Source organism: Kogia breviceps, chromosome 10, assembly GCF_026419965.1.
Source record: "Kogia breviceps isolate mKogBre1 chromosome 10, mKogBre1 haplotype 1, whole genome shotgun sequence".
Classification (NCBI taxonomy): Eukaryota; Metazoa; Chordata; class Mammalia; order Artiodactyla; family Physeteridae; genus Kogia; species Kogia breviceps.
Genome location: NC_081319.1, coordinates 83,809,539 through 83,827,532, shown reverse-complemented (window position 1 = coordinate 83,827,532; position 17,994 = coordinate 83,809,539). Strand labels below are relative to the sequence as shown.

Sequence of the window (17,994 nt, the reverse complement as noted above, 5' to 3'; positions counted from 1 at the left end):
CTTGTGCCCTGCGCACAAAGCACTTTGTTTTATGTGCTTAAACCTGTCTAGCTGAAAAGACGTCACTTACTCCACCACATTTTCTCCTTCTACAAAAAGTCTTGAGGAGAAATGGAGTTGGTAGTGATCACTAAGGGAAAATCAGAATCCCTAAGAAAAATCACGGTAAATCTACCCACCGGGAGTTAAGCTATGGCATCAGTTTTGAGCGCTTTTTTGTTGTTGCCTTATCTCGTTCGCGCCGGTGATCTCCGCAGGCATTTAACCCTTACATCCAAAACCAAGAAGAACTGGCTCCCTTCCAGAACCCGCGAGGAGACGGCACCAGAGTGGGATTCTGTGTGGGCGGCCACACAACCTCGCCACGCCTGGCACTAAGAGAATCAGAGTTCAGGGCATCGGGAACTTCACTGGTGCTATTGCGCAGGCTCTGCGTTCCACGCAGGCTTATTAGGAAGAAAGGGGATAAAATTGCCCAGAGACACGTGAACCAGAGGGGACCAACCCAGACCACGGTTCCCCACTGCGTCGGATTCTGGAATTTACAATCACGAAAGTTCTATTGTCTCCCGATTGGCTCCGGGGCCGCATGACATCATAGCGCTTGATTCGGCCTCCCGGCGGCGATTGGCTGGCCGCGCCATTGTGACGTCACGGTCAGCCCACGTTCAGATTGTAGATACCCGGCGCCTTCCTCTTCCCATCCCGGCGGCTGCTGCTGGCCCGGCACTCCCTCCCGCCTCCTCCTGGCTCGGCTGGCCCCGGGCGCTGCCGTCGCCGCCGCCTCGCCGCTTCTCCGCTTCTCGGAGCCGCAGCCACCCTCGGCCTAAGAGGTAAGCGGGCGGCTCCAGGAAACTTCGCCCGGCCGCCGCTCGGCCATGACACCAGCGCCGGCTCGCGGCCGGGACCGAGGGTTGCGACCCACCATTGGGTCCTGAGCCCGGTGCGCACGAGCGACTGCCGGCGCGGCCCGCTCTACGCCCGCGTGGCGGAGGAGTTCGGCAGCCCCGGGGGCGCCGGCCCGCTCCCGGGCGCGATGGCGGGCGGGGGGAGAGCTGTGCGGGCGTCTCGGGAGTTTCCGCGCGATGCTGTCTCACCTGTTCGGCGGTGGAAGCCGCCGGCGGGCGGTGTGCACGCTGACGGGCGAGGCGGGAACGCACCCGGCGCGCCGACGGGAAGCAGGGCGGGTGGGCTCTTGGCGCTCGGGTCTGCCCGCCCGGGCGGGATGAACGCGCGGCCGGAGGTCCGGGGAAGATCCCCGGGAGCGATCGCGCTTCCTCAGGGGAGAACAAAACCCGAGGGAGCTGGGAGAGCTGCCACGGGATCGCAACGCGGGTCGGTGCGCGGCGCCTCCGGCCTTTCCTTTTCTCTCTTATCCTCCCGCCTCTGCCCCTCGGAGTGGGAGCCCGCTAGCTCGGGAACGCTTCGGTTTTTATTAAAACCAGATAACTGTAGCCCGCGGATCCTCGGGGAGGCCAGTGGGGAAGCGCGGGGGAGGGGACTGGAGAGCCACCTGGGCGACCCTAGCGGGAGTCCGAGCGCGGGGGCGGCCGGGGAAGCCCTGGGGTCGCGTCTGCTGCGAGTGGCAAGGAAAAGGCTCTTTTACAGTTTACACGCAATAAGACTCGGCCCCCACCCCACCCCTGCGTCCGCACGCCCGCCTCGGGGTGAAGGAGTTGTGCCTGGAGCAAGGCTTGTTCTTTTAAACTGTGTCTTGCAATCGTTCCTTGCCCTTGCACTTTTAGGTTGATGGTTTCCCCTGCTCACGGTTGTAGTTCAGCTCAGCTCCTGGCTTCTTGATTGCAAATGCATTTGGCCCACTTTGGGGTGAGGGGTGAGGAGTCCCGTAGGGAAGAATCCAGTGCATGACTTGAGTGAGCTGGGCTGCGGAACCTAGGCATGCGGCGGGAGAATAGTGGGGAGCGAGCAGCCTTAATTCTTTAATAGCGGGCCCCGTGGCAGGAAGTGCTCTCTTTATAGGGTAGGACAGAAGAGCTAACGTTGCTTGTTGGGTTTTGTAACTTGTTCGCCTAACCACTCCGTAGATAGATAACCTGTTGGTGTGCACTTGTTTTGTTTGCACCGCCTCTCAGCCAACAGCGTTCGGTGCATAATCTCAGATAGGGACACAGCCTGTTTGGCTGTGGACGAACACTAACTTTCCATCTGCGGTTAGGGGACAAGCGAATCACTTTTTTAGTTCGTTCGGAAGCTGCCTGGGATTCTCCAAGGAAAGCTCCATACTTGAAAGAGAAATGTCACTCATGTTCCTTTTAGATTCTTACCCCAGATTATAATTTCTCATTGCCAGGAATTTTTTTCTGTAACAGTTCCTCTTTTTTGTATTCCTTTTCTAACTGAAGACAAAAGGGAGAGTGTTATTGATGGTTACAGATGGTTAATTTTACAGAATATAGGACAGAACTGGGCTGAAAAGTGAAAGTAGAACGTGTATTAAGATTTGATGGCCAGATTTTTTTCAAGAAAAGTACATCATAACATCAGACACTGTCCTCACCCTCTTGACTCAATTTCTTCGTCTGTCCACAGGTTTCACGTTGCAGAATTGTTAGGGATTCCAAGAGATGACACAGTTGAAAGTGACCAGCATGGGGCTTGCCAAATAGTGGTTTGATAAATGTTTCTTCTTCACTTATTTTTCTTCTTGGGGAAGGGGAAGTGAGGTTTAGGGGATGTGGCCAAGGATAAAGCTGGAGAATCTCAAGTAACTGGGAAATTATTCAAAACTAGGTTTTCACAGATACTAATTCCAGTATTCCTGCAAAGTCACTTTTGAAAATGAGGTGAGTTATCTCCTTACCTGGGATCGACTGAGCTTCCTTTTTCTTTTTTGTGTGGGAGGGGTGACAGAATTCTTAATTTTTGGATGCTTGCAAGGATCTTTTTTCCACTGCCTCCTCTTTTCCTCTTAGCATAACTGTTGATTGCCCTCCTGTTTGTAGGAGTGAGTATCAGTACTTGGGTGTCTTATTTCCAACTTGAATTATACAAATCAAGGTAAAACTGTTTACCTTCATTTAGGGTGACTTTGATGTCTAAGTAGATAGTAGAGAGTGTGAGTGATGGTTTTACTTCTTTCTTACTCTGGGCCACATCCTTCCCCTAAGAAAATCTGTAATTATGTTTAATACCTCCTTTGTGCCTACCAACTCTTCTGTTACTGATGGGATAATCTTTCGTTAAGTTACCCAAAATAGGTCTGTCTTTGCATGCATTCAGTTTCAGGTATTACTGATGGGAGCACCTTCCTATAAATAGTTGCTTTCCGTACTTAATTCTTACAGCCTCCCTGTGAGAAGTGCTATCCCCTACCTTTTTTATAAAGAATTGACAACTGAGACCTAGAGATGCCAAGTGACTTGTCCAAATCTCATAGCTCTGTCTCCTGTAACATACCTGCTCCTTCCTCTGTCCTTGCTGCTGGGAGGATTTGGTCAGTGGGCTCTGCCCTTTATGTAACTCTGTTACTCTGTAACTTAAAAATCTAACCTCATGATTAAAGGTCCATCTTTGAGCCATCCAAGATTAACAATTTGCCATTTTCAAATCTGTGTCAAGTCTGTACCTTCCTTTTAGCCCACATTTGATTTACTCTCTTTATTAATTTATTGACTTGTCAGTTACTTAGTGTGTATTGTGTGTGTCTTGGGGGGAGAGGTTGTATACAAAGCTGAATGACAGTTTCTGACTCCAGAGGGCTTCCTGAATGAGTTTACACTTTAATCCTTTTATACCCATACTTAATCTGCACCTTGGACTAGAAGGGTATCAGAAGCAGATTTCCAGGGGGCTTGTCTCACTGTTTCTGGGAAAGCTTTATGGCAGAGCTCACCATGTTAGATGTATCAGTGCCTAGCACCGATAGGCCTGTTTTTCGTGCAAGAGACAGAAAACCCAATGCAGATGGGCTTAAATGACCATCAGACCTGAAAAGTCCCATAGGCAGAACTTTTGCTCTGTTTCTCTGAAGCCTCCTCAGATGTTGGTTATGTCCATAGGCTGATTTTGCAAGATGACTGCCAGCTAGTCTGGACCCCTTGTTACCATATTCTCATGTGGGAACTTCCCTTCCCACCACCTTCCAAAGAGGGTCCTTGGCCTTGAGGTGATTGATTTTGGCCTTGGTTACTTGAAGTAATAACTAGAACAATGAAATCTGATAACCTGGGGCCCACCCAAAACTGAGGAAGTGGATTTAAATCTCATCTCACCTACCTGGCTGCTAACTACACTTTCAGGAAGGGCCTCTGTGGACATGGGGGTGTGTCAGCTATAAGGGCCTCCAAGGATGTCAGGCCCATCAAAGAGATGATTGGATTAAATGAAACAGAACTGAATCAATATTTGAATTTCACTTTACCCATCATAGAGGAATCTTACGGGGCACACAGAGGTCAGAGGATGGGCATTCTAGGAGAGGGAGTTTGGAGAGCAAACAAGTGAATCATTGGGCATTAAAGCAAGTAGCCCCGTTGCCTGAAGCTAATAGGGCAGAAGTGGAAAGGTTTGAAAGGCAAGTTGTTGATAATAATAAGGGCTAACTTTTATTAAACTTATTACGTATTAAACTCTGCATTGAGCCCTTTTATGTGGATTTATCTCAAGTACTATTAATTGGTACTGTGAGCATTCCCACTTTACAGATGAGGAAATGGAGGCTCAGAAGTTTTAGACTTGCCCAAGGTCACAAAGCATTCCAGCCTGGGTGGTCTTGACCCACTAGATGTCTTTCCTGAGATGTTGGGTAAGAGGACCGCTGAAGCTTTTGAACCAGAAGGAGTGCGTTGTGAATCCTGTGTTCCAAGAATATGAGTGTGGTCAGAGTACGTGGCGGGGATTGGCGAGGACGGTCACTGGGGCTGTGTGGGGGTGGACTGGGAGGCTGTTGGAGGCCAGGGCGGTGGTGAGGCCTCACCTGGAGCCACAGACTGGAGCGAGCTAATCACATGAGGATGTTTCTAGGACAAGATCTACGCAACTTGGAGACCAGTTGGATAGAGGGCCAGCAAGAGGAAGGGCGCTCTCAGGCCTGGGAGTTAGAAGAAATGCGGTGTCGTGGGGGAAGAGGGAGGAGGCTTTGTCCTCAGGTGGAAACATCTTAAGGGCCCACGTTCCATCCAGACAGGCCCTTTCTCCCCCTCTCGGGTCCCCGGTCCTCTTTGCAGCCGGTGTTTGTCCACCACTTTACAGGTGTGTGTTTCTACCACATTTCATCCGTTTTCCGGCAGTTTTTCACACTTTAACATATCTGGGTAGAGTTGCAGCTTACAGTCAGTGGCATGGTAAAATCACACAAGCCGTCTTTCGCATTTTAATATTACTGAAATCAGGATGCTTCCCAGCTTTTAATGAAGTATTGTTGGTGAGAAAAGTAAAGTCTCAGTCTTGCTGAAGTTCATGGAGCCAGTTGCTGGCAGAGCCAGGAGTAAGAACCAAGGCCTCTGGGTTCCTCTCACCCACTGAGTTACCTCCGCTCACATAAGACATATTAATATTAAGATAAACATTGCCTCCTAATACAGGATTATGGTAAAGCACACACATATTTCTTTGTTATTAAAACGGAAGTAACCTGAGATGTTTAGAAGGCACAGTGGTTCAGGTAGAGTGCCTCATCCTTTTATAGAGCCCGGCTACCTGGTTCCCTATCCTAAACTTGCCATCAGCCTTAAGAAAATCAACTCTGGGCGTTGGTCCCTTTCTTTAAAAATAAACAGTTATACCAAGGTTATTTTCAAGTCCGTTTCAGAACGAAAAATTTTTATTTTCACTTTTGCTGAGAGCAAATCCTTTGTTTCTGTTTGACCAGGGATAGAGAATGAAAGTTGAAGTCATTTAGGTCTCAGTAAGGTAGATGTCAGAATCAGTGAAGGAAATTACAGTTTTCTCCTTAAGAGGTTAAACGTAACTGCTGGAGATGCTCCAGCCTAGCAGAGGGAGTCGTTCAGGAAGGTAGACTGACCTCATTTTGAGTTTCTGTCATAGAAACCCTTCTCCCACCCGATCCTAATTTCAGCCCCTAAATGTTATCATTATCAAGCTCTTTGATTCCCACTGGCACGTTTCCTCTATGGGGACACTTTTATTTGACTCGAATGCGTTTGCTTTTAGAATCGTGTGGCCCCTGGATTGAAAATATTCATACTTGGTGGGTTTTTAGGAAGACTGAATCCGTATGCTTCCTGCTCAAGCACAGTTGTGTGCGATGTCTCAGTATTCCTTGCATCTGAAGTTAGACTTTGGTACCTTTTGTTTGATGTATGTTTTCTTGCTGACTGGGATTTAGGAAATACTTTTTCACTTAAGATTTTTAGTGCTGGGACTCTCATGCTTTCTGCAGTTAGAATAACCATTTTCTTGAGACACCTGCTGTTTCGAATGACAGTCCTGACACTAGGTTCACCCTCTCCTGCTAGCACACGCCCTCTGCCCTTTTCTTTCCCCATTGTCAACAGTTTTACTGTGTCAGAGCTAATCTCTGATAAGTGCATACTAAACAGACCTAATTAAAGCCACACTGGAGAATTGGCCACTCTGGTCCTTATTTTATCTGAGTTGTTCTGAACCCCAGAGTACCTGTTCCTTCTGTCTTGGGATAGCACACACTCCTACAGAGTGATTGTTGTGAATTTCTCCTCCCCCAAAGAAGAGTTCTTATGACACCGAATTCAATAATTATTCATTTGCTTCCCTGGGAAGTTTGGCCGTGCGCTGTACGTCCCTTGAGGGTAGCGTTCAGGGTACCTCTGCTTCAGGTTTTGGCAGAAGAAATACATTACCCTAATATCTACAGGAGTTGTTGACGCCTCTGTCTGCCCTGTTTGTGAGCTGATACGTACCTCTGTGAAAATTTGAGTTTACTTCTTACAGAACTTGCGAGTGTTTAACTCTACTGTGGATCTGAGGTGCACTTATTAAGAGCATCTACTGTGATTTTTTTTAAGTTAGCAAAGCTATAGGAAGGGGATGGGAGAAGAGGCCTTTCAGGTTAGCAGCTGCACAGGATAGGGACCCAGCCCTGCCCCACAAGGCTGGGCAGGCTCCGGCAGGCCACAGACTTCTGTGTAGAACTTGCCGGTGATCATACCTGTTCCTCCTTTGGAGGGTGTCCAGACTATCGGTATTATACATAAAAGTTAAGTAGGGGACTGACTTAATTTGATGAGTGTAGTAAAAAATAATCCCTCTGTTGGATAGGATGTTCACTGAAGCATTGTTTACTCAGCTGACTCAATCTTCTGTTATAATGTTCTTCAGAAGAATAAATGACGCTGCAGTTGGGCAATGTTTGCAACTTATGAGGAGAATGAGGCTGTTCTGTGGGTGCTAAATACACTACATGCCAGGCGCTTTTCTAAGGTGCTCTACATCTGTCAATTCATTTTGGCTTCACCAAATCCCCCCATGAGGTAGGTACCCCAGTTTTACAGATGAGAAACTAAGGCACAGAAAGGTTAAGTGACTTGTTCAAGGCCCGCCAGCTAGCAAGTGACAGAGGCCGGGTTCAAACCCAGACTGGTTGAGGGCATCCAGCGTCAGTTTCCTTGTCTGACCCCAGCGCCGCCTCGGTTTGATCTACAAGGTGTATAAGACCTGAGGGGTGTGGGTTGGGGGGGAAGGGCACCCACATCCCCCAGGGAGCCTCCATCTGCGGATTGTCTGGTCTCCCTTGAGTAGAGGTGCACATCCTGTGTGTTTTGAGGACATCTGGGTCATTCTGACACAGGACTGGTTAAAAGCTGCTTGTTCGGGCTGTTCAGAATAACAGCTTCCCCGGCCCTTCAGTTCTCTTGGGTTTCTTACTCTTTTAGGACTTCCTCGTTTTCTTTCTGGCTGTGGGTCACTAGGCCTGACAACATTCTGATGGCCGTTAAGTACCATAGTTCCTAAAATACGAGGATCACAAAATTCACAGAATGGTTTATATATTAACATGGAATGTAACCAGGTGATAAAGTAACTGTTGGCTTTAGGCACTCTGTAGAGGACATGATAGATTGATTGCTGGGTTGTGTTTGCTTTTAAAAATGCCACATCGTACCAGGCTTTTTTCTTTTGGAAACACATTTTAACTCTGCCTCTTCCTCCCACTCCCACCCACCCCCCACCCCACACACCTGAACAACAGTTATAAAATATGGAGGTTTAGATTGAGTTTTTAAAAAGAAATGTGTTTTCGTGTTACACCCTTATTTATGTTACACAGGTTTGAATTAAAATCTAAGACATTTTTTCTCGAGGGGGTTACATAACTTACCTTTGTTAATTATGTTTCCCCACCCTCTTTTAATTTCAACCAAGGCTGTAACGCTCGCTGCCTTTGTATATTTTGTATGAATTAGCTTGGAGAACATGACAATTTATTTTGAATATTCAAGTAATCACGTCAGTTAATCAAGTAATCACATCAGGCTGCAGTCAGATTTAGAATTATAAGTAGCTGCTCATAGCACGAAATGTTGCTTAAAAGCCTCTTAAATGTTTGTCTCCCAGCTATTTGCAGTTGCAGTCTGATTTGTATGTTAGAAATGGGGTAGAAGTAGAGCTCGGCCCCTTTTTAAGCTGGGTCTTTAAGGGACCCGTTAGAGGCTTGCAGAGGATATCATATCCAGATCTGTGCAGCCTTCCATTGTCTGCAAGTTTGTTTCAGCCAAGAAGGCGGTTGTCCTGTGAAACAGGTCGGAGCTTCTCCAAATACCCCCTTAAAGACAGTGTTTCAAGACTTCGTGAACCCAGGAGAATGCTGTATGTACTGGGCTTGTTATGGCAGATCCTTTTTGTTTTCTTAGCAAGGCGCGGACGTTTGGAAGAGGCTCAGCGACCCAGAGGAAGGTGGCTGCGAGTGCAGTGAGGTGGGTGCTCTACATTGAGCCCTGGTACAGAGCTCCATGCTTGAGTTTACCATCTTTTAGGAAATGGGACTGGCATATTTTAAAGTGCTTCCTGATATTCAAGATGTAGGTGAATAGTTGCAAAGTACTGTTGGAAAACCAATCTCAGTGGGTGATTTACTTAACCCACGAATTCAAGTATTCACCCACCCACCCACCCCATTGTCCATCTCAGACATTTCTTTTTTCTTTTCCTAAATTTTATTTAAGAATTCATATAAAATACTCCAGATAACTGAGTTTCAGTCCTCATCTTCCTCCTCTTATTCATCTTGATTAATCTAGAAGTAACGTTGACTCGTAACTTTCTTTGCTGTTAGCAACTACGCATAACCAATCACATAGATGATTATTCTTCAAATATTTTTTGGTGAGATATTTCAAATACTCTTTGGAAAAAAGGCACCTCGGAAGTTACAGTGATTTTGCTTTTGCTTCTTTCGGTTGTTATAACACCCCCCCCCCCCCCCCCGCCCCGAGATTCCCAGCTTTTCCATGCACTTTCTTTCATTCTTTCCTGAAGGAACTGCTCAAAATTGGCAGCATCCATGATTCCATCTTCTACAGGACGGGTACAGTCAAGAGTAAACTTCTGGACCTGCTTTTTCTTGCCCCCCTTCACCACAGGCTTTTTCCATGCTTGCACTTTATTTATTTTTAAGTTTATTTATTTATTTATCTATCTTTGGCTGCGTTGGGTCTTTGTTGCTGCACACGGGCTTTCTCTAGTTGTGGCAAGCAGGAGCTACTCTTTGTCGCGGTGGCTTCTCTTGTTGCAGAGCACAGGCTCTAGGCACACGGGCTTCAGTAGTTGTGGCATGTGGGCTCAGTAGTTGTGTCTCGCGGGCTCTAGCACGTCTGGGCTCGATCCCGTGTCCCCTGCACTGGCAGGTAGATTCTTAACCACTGCGCCACCAGGGAAACCCCAGTGCTTGCACTTTGAAAAGCTTTTCAGAATCTGAAAAGACCTTTCCAAGAACACATCCTACCTCCCTTCATGTCTCAAAGAACTTCACCTAAAACTTGTATTAATTGGGTCAATTTTTCAAACATTTAGTTTTCAACAAAAGTCACTTTTATTTTTTCTTCTTTCCCTAACATGTCTTCCTAGTAACAACCAAATGGGCTGCTTTAAAATATAGTCCCAGAAATATACAATCAGCAAGTGAAAGACCTGCCAGCAATTGGCTCCATACCTCCCACCATGATTTTAAACCAAAGGCGTACAAACACATAGAAGCCTTAAAAGCCCACCCAAGCAGAAACATGCAGGTGAGCCGAAAATGTTAACAGGGGCATCCCAACAAAGGATGAGGGTAGGAAAACCTCCCAGTGACCTGGGAGGAGAACGATCTGCAGCCAGAGTGACATGAGGGCACCGCGTGGGCCAGGCCCAGCCTGGCTGAGAGCAAATGGAACTGGGCCCTCCCCTGACACCCAAAAGGGTCTGTAGAGCTGCACCCTGAAGATCTAACTTCCTCCACAGTGGCTAAAGGGCCCTCTAACCCGGGCCTCCCTCTGAAAACAGGCCGACCAGGTCCAACTTCCATGGACCTTCCCGCTGGTCCCTGGGGGTAGCAGGTCCCCACTTTCCCTGCCTTCCACCCAGGTAACCAGGCCCAGGCCTTGGCTGCCTCACGCCGGCCGGGCTCCAAGGGCCACTGACCTACCCAGGCTGCAGTCTCTGCCCCCCGCTGGCCTCAGGCAGGGCCCCGAGCGCCAGCCGCGGCCTCCACGGCTCCGAGAGTCCCGGGTCTCCGGGTTTCCTGACTGCACTTTTCACTCTGCACAAGCCACAGACTCCCATCTCCCCAGATGTGCCTGTAGGCTGTATTTGGATGCTTCCTCAATTGCTCCCTGTTCTTTGTAAGTCAAACTCATACAGCCTAGAACCTTTGATGCTTTTGACTCAATTAGATGTTCCCACCCCTTCCGGCTTGTGTAACCTAGGTTATACGTAACTAACTAACTAACCTCTGTGTGCCTCAGTCTCCTCATTGGTCAAGTGAGGATGACTAGTGCTTTCCTTCTGTCTCTGCTCAATGTCTGGCATGCTCCCTGCATATCCTTGGTACCTGTGTACTGTCTGGCATGTAGTAGGTATCTGGCAATTATTTGCACGAATGTCTCTAAATATGTACCTTTCGAGTGTGATCAGTTCTGTAATCTGTGCTTATGGCTGTGTGAAGGTGAGTTTGCCTCAACAGCCTGAGAAGCCTGAGACTTCGTAACACTGCACAGATGAGGGGCCCACCTGGGGAAGCGGGCTCTGGGCCACTGGTTTCCCTGCTTAGGGTTGCTGTTCCCCCAACCAGGCTGAGGGAGTAGAGCAAATTGTGAGACATCCCACCTGTCCAGGAGCAGAGGATGTTCTTTTAATGTCTGTGTTAAAGGACCTTGCTTATTTGCATATTACCCTGTAGAGCTTTCAGGTGGAATAAGCCAGTGATAGAGTACACTGGTGACCCTGTGCCCGAGGAAGGAAGAGAATAACTCTGGTGTCTAGGCTTTGAACTATTCCCAGATCAAATAATGGTAGAAACTGACACTTTTTTTTTTTGGCGGTACGTGGGCCTCTCACTGTTGTGGCCTCTCCCACTGTGCAGGCTCAGCGGCCGTGGCTCACGGGCCTAGCATGTGGGATCTTCTGGGACCGGGGCACGAACCCGTGTCCCCTGCATCGGCAGGTGGACTCCCAACCACTGCGCCACCAGGGAAGCCCGAAACTGACACTTTTTTTTTTCTTCTTTTTAATTGGAGTATAGTTGCTTTACACTGCTGTACAGCAAAGTGAATCAGCCATACGTGTACATATATCCCCTCTTTTTTGGATTTCCTTTCCATTTAGGTCACCACAGAGCTCTGAGTCGAGTTCCCTGTGCTCTACAAGAGGTCCTCATTAGTTACCTATTTTATACATAGTAGTGTAGACCCTCTTTTTTTAACTTTATTTTGGTTGGCCGCAGCAGTGAGCCAAGGTTAAAGTAGCCCGTGTAGCTTGGACAGAGCCTGTCTGCATCAGTAGCCATGTGGTCATCAATTCATTGACCATCCACACTTACTCACCGTTGATGAGTTCTGTGTGCTGCCCTCTGCTTGGGTGCATGGATCACGCAGAGACACATGACAATACACCTACTGACAAATAGATTCTAATCCAGTAGAAGAGGTGAGGTATGTACTTGATGCAACAGATAATTATTGGTGCTGTGGATATGGCTGTGTGTGTTGCAATTAAATTTGAGTGCAGGTGACAGAGATTCCAAAATAATAATGGTTCCAATAATGGCATGTCAAAACAAGGTATTGTATTTCCCATAAAGGGCTGGAGAAGGAGGTACAGGTATGACCCAACTGTAGGCTCCTAGCTCACTGTGTGTAAGGCTTAGAGGCAGCAGGATGGAGGAAGAGACAGAGGCAGAAAGGACAGAGGATTCATTCGTGCTTTCTCTTAGGGAAGTTCCCAGAAACTGCCCCTAGACACTTTTGCTTATGTCTGCTTGGCCAGAACTTTAAACATGCAGCCCCATGAAGCTGCAAGACAGACCGGGAAATCTCATCTTGATTCTGGGTGGCTGTGAGCAGCTAGAAGTCCTGCTACTCTATCCAGAATTTGGGTGACGACCCCCAGTCTGTACCTAGGGCGGTGGATGAGGTTGACGGTGCTGCCCGTGTGGAAGTTGCAGTCTGGAGGATACTGACGGGGAACGGATACTAGTACCACGGTGATGAGAACGGAGAGCGTAGTGTGGGGTGCTATGGGCACAGACGGGAAGGACCCGTAAATCAGACCGGGAGGACCGGGGAAGGGTGCCTGGAGAACGAGCAGACATCTGCCTGGTGGAACGAGGAAGTAGGCATTCAGGCGAAGGCTCTGAGGTGAGGAGGCAGGTAGCACATGAGGCACTGATAGTGAGGAAAATCGAAGGAGGAAGCAGGGGTCTGGGGCCACGCTGAGGGGTCCGGACATTTTCCTAAGAGCCTTTAACTGGTTTTGAGGTGAGCAACCTAGAAAGATGCTTCGTGGGGGGTGGGGAGCAACGCAAGACTGGAGGCAGGGACCCTCTCTTGGGAGGGAGTGCGCTAATCCAGTTGACGTGATGGTGACCTTGATTGGACAGTGACTTTGGGGGTTGAGAGAAATGGATACCACCCCCCCTCCCCCAGTTCGAAGAACTGGGAACGGATTGAGAATAATTGGGGGCTGCTTTTCACTTGACAGATGATGAAAGCAAGGCTGTCAAGAGGCACGCCCAGGCCCCACAGCCGCGCTGGGTCATCCCTCTGCCCGAGCCCTTTGGGTCACCGCTGAGTGGCCACCTGGCGCAACGGGGCTTCGTGGGCATTCAGAGGAGGCCGAGAGAGGGCAGGTGGCGTGTGAACCGGAGCGTGGTGCGCGTGTGGCTGTGAAGCAGAAGCCGCTCGCTGTGTTGGGTGCTCCCAGTTCCGCAGGTTGAGGACGGCGCTAGGGCACTTCAGGCAAGTCGTGGGAGATAATCCTGCAGGAGTGTTTCGAAATCTTGGAAGGCTTTAATAGAAGATTAAGTGGTTTTAGGCTCAATTCTTTAAGGAGTGGGGAGCCAATTAACATTTGGTATCAAAAGACTAACACAAGCTTGACAGCAAAGCCTGTGTTTAACTTTTGCCCCTCCCAGAGCCTTGTATCAGGTGCTTATAGTCAGCAGAATAAAGGCCCCCAGACATGTCCTAATCCCCAGCACCTGTGAATATGTGGGGTTACAGGCAAAGGAGCATTAAGGTTGTAGACCTTAATTAAGGTTGCTAGTCAGCTGACTGAAGTAGGGAGGGTCCTAGGTTATCCAGGTGGGCTCAGTGTAACCCGCAGGGTCCTTAAAGTATGGAACAGGGAGGCGGGAGAGAACTAGAAGGGTGGGGTGTGAGGAGACTTGGCCCAGTGTTGCTGGCCTTGAGATGGAGGAGGGGACTGTGAATGCAGTGATACAGGCAGTCCCTAGAAGCTGGAAAAGGCGAGGGAAAGGATTCGCCCATAGAGCCTCCAAAAAGGAATGCAGCCCTGCCCACACCTTCATTTTAGTCCATGGAGACCCGTTTTGGACTTCTGACCCCTAAGATGCGTTTGTGTCGTTTCAAGCCACTAAGTTTGTAGTCCTTGGTTATCTGATACAGCAGTCAGTACCTGTTTGCTGAGTGAATGAGTCGTGCTTTAAGAGATCAATGTGACAGATTCATGCATTAGATGGACTGGATGAGGGGAGGTTCTGGAGGCCAGGGAGTTCATAGAAGATGGTTCTGGCAAAGAGGTGATGAGGATGAGGCAGGCCGTGGTGGGAGAGTGGGTGACTGGAATCGCAGGACCTGTTAACAGGCCTGAAGCCCTGGCTGGCCTGGGATCCACGCTGGGGGGCGGGGGGGGGGGGGAGTGTGCTTTTCAGGGCTGGGTTCCTGGGAAGGTGATTGGGCAGGAAATCACCTGGAGTGAGTCAGGAGGAAGGGAGGCTTGGCTTGTTGGGTTCAGAAGCACCACATGTATGTAGGTGGAGAGAGCAGATGGAAACTGGCCCTTGAGCTTGGAGCTGGGGATACAGGATTGGGTGTCATTGGTCATGATTTATCTGTACCCTTTCTTTAAATTTTTCTGGAGAAGAGACTCAGCAGCCCTTTTGAAGAATCCAGTATGTCACATTCCTTAAAATTAAGAAGTTTTTCCTATTGTTTTTGCCTAAATTTTTTTGTAGCCATTTGAATTCTGTGAATCTCCCCCCATTTATTTATTTATTTATTCATTTATTTATTTATGACTGCATTGGGTCTCTGTTGCTGTGTGCGGGTGGCCTTTCCCTAGTTGCTGCGAGCGGGGGCTACTCTTCATTGTGGGCTTCTCATTTGCGGTGGCTTCTCTTGTTGCGGAGTACCGGCTCTAGTTACGCGGGCTTCTGTAGTTCGGGCACGTGGGCTCAGTAGTTGTGGCTCATGGGCTCCAGAGTGCAGGCTCAGTAGTTGTGGCTCACGGGCTTAGTTGCTCTGCAGCACGTGGGATCTTCCTGGACCAGGGCTCGAACCCGTGTCCCCTGCATTGATTGGCAGGAGGATTCTTAACCACTGCACCACCAGGGAAGTCCAATTCTGTGAATCTTTAAAAAATTTTTTAGTAAATAAAAATAAGTTAATACTAAATAATTGTTTTAAAAAACTAAAAATAACATCATCTATGACCCTTCCTTGCATATTTCACCCTGTCCTGCAGGTTGTCTTCCCAGAAGCCTCTCTGGCTCCGGTTGGTCTATCACCCAGCTAGTCACTCAGGGTCACATGCTCACCTACCCACCCCCAACCTGCCCCTGGGTCCTGACCCTATCAGATCTCACCCACTGAGCTGGGAGGATAGAGCCCTAAACAAAACTTGGCTTGTGTTGGAAAAAGGGAAATGGATGGTACTTGCTAGAACATTTCCACATCTGTTTTTTAAAAATATCAATTTGCCACTGAACTATATATATACTTATTTTAGACTTGGTTACTGAAAGTCCTGAAAGTTCTTGGGTTTTGAATTCCTTTGTTCTTCATAATGAACTTGGTTGTAATGTTTGAAGTTACAACCTATTTCCTGAGAAGTGGGAGAGTGACCATTTCCGAGGAGCTGTGTAGAGTGTATTGACATTAGAGGTATTTTCGTGTGGCACTACATTGCCTTCCTACGTGTCTGTTGCTGCCATCTTAGCACTCTGATCACTGTCCTACTTGGTGGCAGTGTACCAAGTAATATAAGTTTAAAAGTTTTCAGTGAAGATTGTACTGAATATAAGTTAAAAAAAAAAAAAAGCCTGTGAAGGTGAGTTATGACTAATAATGATGTCCATAAACCACACATGAAAATCAGTTTACTTTCAATGAGTTACATTGATTTGATTAAATAAGATTTGTGGGTGCTACCTGGTGAGTTGTCTTTTGTATCAATTGGTATCCCTGTAAGACAAAGGCCCCACAGTATCCAGGAACCAAGTGCAGCAGGGTTAAGCCCTGTTGAGCAGGAGGTGGGGGAGGAGGTGTTGGTCCGGACCCCAGTGCCCATTATTGACATTTCAACTGTGCTGTCCCCAGGAAACAGTCATGATTTTTTTTCTTTCTTGAAATCAAGTTGTTTCCCCTAATGAGACAGTCCGCTTGGCATACAGGCATTTCTCTGTAATGTTTTTCAAACTAAGAAAGCAAATAGAGAAAACATTTTGTAGAGAGAAGCCTGCAGATAACTGCACTGTGGCCGTGACCTAAGGTGAACACCCTGAGCTCTTGTTTGAAAGCACTGGGTTTGTTCACAACCGATGGGAGGACATAATGCACCTTTATAGCAAGTGAGTGTTAAGCGTCACACAGGATTTGTTCTCCCGTTGACACTGCTCTCTGTCAAAGGAATAAATGATGGGAGGGTCGTGCTTGGAGCTCTGAAATGTCACTCTCAGATTCTTATTTTGGAGAAGGGAGTGCCCTGTAATTTTCTCCCTCTTATTCATATTCATTCTGTCTGTCTCTGCTGACCTGCTTTTCTTCCTCCAGTGGGGACTCTGCTTTCCTGTTGGTAATTATATTCCTGTGTGATGTCAGGGACATACCTGCCCCTGACACCGCATTTAGAAGGGAGAAGGAGGTGAGCCCCTGACCGGGAAGATGTGCTCCCCTGAGCAGGCTGTTTGGGGAAACCTGCCTGACACTGTCTTGGACTCATTAGCAACATGAGTCAGAGAACGGAGGACCCAGTGACAATTGGACAACTGAGGCGATAGGCAAATGGAAAGTGTGGTGTTTTAAAAGATGTTTTGTAGTGGCCAGAAAATGAATTTTTGGCTGATTCTGAGCTCTCTCTTTCTCTCATATGTATGTGTGTCTGTTACGTATATATATATGTACATAAGCACTTCAGCATCTGTGTGCTGGCTGGTGAGTTAATAACATTCTAGCTGCAGTACTACCTAATGTGACTTAGCCACACGATACTTAGGTCTTATTACTTATGATTTAAAATTTTAGATTTTGGTGAATAAGAGTTTCCATGAGGAGTATCTTCATTTGAAAAGGAAGTTAGTATCATGCTAAAGAAGCGTCGTTCAGAGGTAGCCCACATACTAATGTGAAAATCAGCTCATCCTGCTGTATATAATTTGAGTTACTGGGAAACCGGTAAGAATGTAATTATTTCACAGAGTGCTTTAAATTAAAATATATTTATTGTACATTTTATTCGTTATTGCTAGCTGGCTCTTTTTGAGGTATATTTGGGGATTTTGCCTTTAAGTTGAGAAGCTAAATTAATGTCTTTTTAGAGATAAAACCTTACAGAGGGGAAAAAATTCTGTATACAATTTTTTGTGTGTGTGTGCGGTACTGGGTCTCTCACCACCGCGGCCTCTCCCGCCGCGGAGCACAGGCTCCCGACGTGCAGGCCCAGCAGCCATGGCCCACGGGCCCAGCCGCTCCGCGCCATGTGGGATCCTCCCGGACCGGGGCACGAACCCGCGTCCCCCGCATTGGCAGGCGGACTCCCAACCACTGCGCCACCAGGGAAGCCCTTGTATGCAATTTTTAATACAGCAACTCTCAGACTTTTTGGTCTTAGGACCTGCACTTCTAAAAATTACTGAGAACCTCAGAGCTTTTGTTTATGTGGGTTATATCTATTGGTATTTATTCTATTAGAAATTGATTTTGAATTATTTTTAAATAATTTAAAATTGTTAGTAATACATCTAAAAATAATAATTAGCCCATTACATGATAACATTATCTATATTTTCATGAAAAATGTTTTTTTCCAAACAAAAAGAAATGAGTGAAACCATTTGACTGTTTTTGCCCATCACTTTGGTATCTGGCTGAATGAAAGACAGCTGGATCCTCTTCTCTGCTTCTGCATTCAATCTTTTGAGATATCACACATCATGTAGCCTCTGGGTCACTTAACAGTGAAGAGAGAGATGAGATTGAAAAAGTAATCTCTTAGCAACATTACAAAAATAGTTTTGATCTTATAGAACCCCTGAAAAGGACCCAAGGACCCTCAGGTGTCTGGCCTACACTTTGAGAACCCTTGTTCTAACTAGAGCCTATT

The 17,994-nt window shown here is 47.5% G+C and overlaps 1 protein-coding gene and 1 pseudogene across 2 annotated transcripts in view; one reads left to right on the top strand and one right to left on the bottom strand.

Annotated features, from left to right (window-relative positions):
* Window positions 1-477: 477 nt before the first annotated feature.
* Window positions 478-17,994, top strand: part of ELOVL5 (ELOVL fatty acid elongase 5) — a 68,424-nt gene continuing 50,907 nt past the window's right edge. The window contains exons 1-2 of one of the 2 annotated variants that reach the window (XM_067006389.1): window positions 676-833; window positions 8,815-8,873. The gene's annotated coding sequence lies outside the window, so the exon portion shown is untranslated. Of the gene's footprint in view, window positions 834-8,814; window positions 8,874-17,994 lie in introns of both variants that reach the window. The other variant, XM_059075338.2, reaches the window with a different exon arrangement.
* On the bottom strand, window positions 9,155-12,882 carry LOC131764204 (uncharacterized; annotated as a pseudogene).